Genomic DNA, 2,243 nt, shown 5'->3' on the forward strand with positions numbered 1-2,243 from the left:
TTGGCAGGTAGGTTAGGCCACTGGGCCTCGTCAGCTCGACGCCCACGGAGGATCTAAATGTTGTTCGTCTTCCGGACGTCGCAGCATCTCAGGGAATCCGAATTGCGTGGGCGACCTATGGAAGGTTCTGGAGCCAGAGAAGAGCCGCGGGCCCCGCAGTTCGCCGGTGTTCGTGGGCCTACAGACTGCTTGGCCGAATCTGAGTGTTGAGGCCAAACCCGGCCTGCGGTGTGAGGGTCAGGGAAGCGAGTGCTGGTGCAGCCCCAGAGGGCTGCCTGCTTCTCCCAACCTTGGCTGCTGCTACCTTCAGATGTACTGGCCCCACACAGCAGGCGAGAGTGGAAGTGGACCCTGAGCCCCTGGAAGAGCCTGAGTGGGAAGAACGGGGAAACAACCTTATATGGAATTGACCGCATGCAACATTATCACCTGAGTTCAGGAAGATGTATAAAACCACCTGTCCCCCCTAAGTGGGTGTTCGTTTATAGCCAGAACAAGTTACAGTCTTCTGCATTTCTGCAGCAGAAAGATTTACTTAACATGAGCAGAGCTACAATAGAAGCAAATACGCTGCTAAGTCGCTTCAGTCGTGTCCGACTCTGTGTGACCCCATAGGACGGCAGCTCACTAGGCTCCCCCGTCCCTGGGATTCTACAGGCAAGAACACTGGAGTGGGTTTCCATTTCCTTCTCCAATGCATGAAAGTGAAAAGTAAAAGTGAAGTTGCTCAGTCGTGTCCGACTCTAGCGACCCCATGGACTGCAGCCTATCAGGCTCCTCCGTCCATGGGATTTTCTAGGCAAAAGTAGTGGAGTGGGGTGCCATTGCCTTCTCCAAGCAAATATGCAATTAACTCAAATACTTGGATGAATGGGGTTTAAGCAACTGAAGACATAATGCCTAATAACCATGTATAAAAGGAAGGTATGAGTGAACTAGAATGGACTGAAAGCCGTCTGTGGTTGTCCATTGCACAGGAGGAATCTCATACTGACAGCCTAACCTCCACTCTTCTTTGGTAGAGTGACTCCAGTAGTGATACCTTCGGGTGTATCTTGGTTGCACCACAGATAGACCCCTTGCTGTCTTTTAGCTGGACTGCTTTACATGCTGTATCTTCAGAGCTAGGATTGTGTCTGTTGTCAAAAATATTTTAACTTCAACTGCTGGGCTAGTTTCTGGTATAATGCAAGCATTCCAGTAGTCATACACTTTTTTGAAAAGGAAACACCTGGTAGAAAGGAGTTAAGAGTTCTTTTGAGACGAGGACCAGGACCACGATGGAGACATTTCTTAAGGACTACTTCTGAAGAAGTCCTTGGTTCTTATTAGCAAAGGGAGTTGAAATTTCTGCATATTCCCTGGACTTTCTGGATATATTTATGCAGGTGTTAATAGGTAAAATGTATGGAGTACAGTTTATTCCACTGAGTAGATTCACTTCTTTAGAAATGCTTGCTAATCTGTATAAACTCCTAAATTGAATTTTACCTGTCTAGGCATGTCTTAGTAAACAGAGACCTGGATGATTTAGATACAACCAGCATTTTGGTCAAGGTCTTGCACTTGTTTGAGCATACCTGGAAAACAAATTTCAGTGAATAGTACTCAATAAATCACTGTGTTTGAGGATGTGTTCTGCTAAAACTTCTTTTAATTTTTATAAACAACTCAACCTGCACAACATGATTTTTAGCAAATGACCTTGGACTGTGGGCCTCTAGTAAATAAAGGGTAGAGAAAACTATCACACCACGCAAAATTCTGAACTCTCTGTTTTCTGTCTTCAAGAATTTGCTTCAGTTCACCAGTCCCCCCTGCCTTAGTCTGCTATGGAAATTCCTAATATTCAACCTGAGAATATGAAGTAATATTGGAAATCTTAGTTAATATGTGGTGTGATTCTAAAGATGAAAGCTGATTGCTGAAAATCAGAAGGTAGGTCTGTCATTTGTATTTGCATGTTTTATTCCAGTAAGGATAGTGTGAGTTTCATGCCCAAATTCTACTGTCTGGAATTCCTTTGATAGCTGTTTTCGTGCAAGACCAAGTTATCTAGTTGAAATGAGCTATTAAATAAACAGTGTATTGATGTCTTTTTTTTTTTTTTTTGCATTGAGCTAATAGCTGGTGCTTACTGTAGTTTTCTTGAAATGAGTTTAAGAACCTCATTGCTCTTACTCTGTCCATCATGGTGGAAAAAAGGTAAGTAAGGCTAATGTAGGACATGTAAAAGATAAACC

This window comes from Bison bison, unplaced genomic scaffold, assembly GCF_000754665.1.
Source record: "Bison bison bison isolate TAMUID 2011002044 unplaced genomic scaffold, Bison_UMD1.0 scf7180017864522, whole genome shotgun sequence".
Classification (NCBI taxonomy): Eukaryota; Metazoa; Chordata; class Mammalia; order Artiodactyla; family Bovidae; genus Bison; species Bison bison.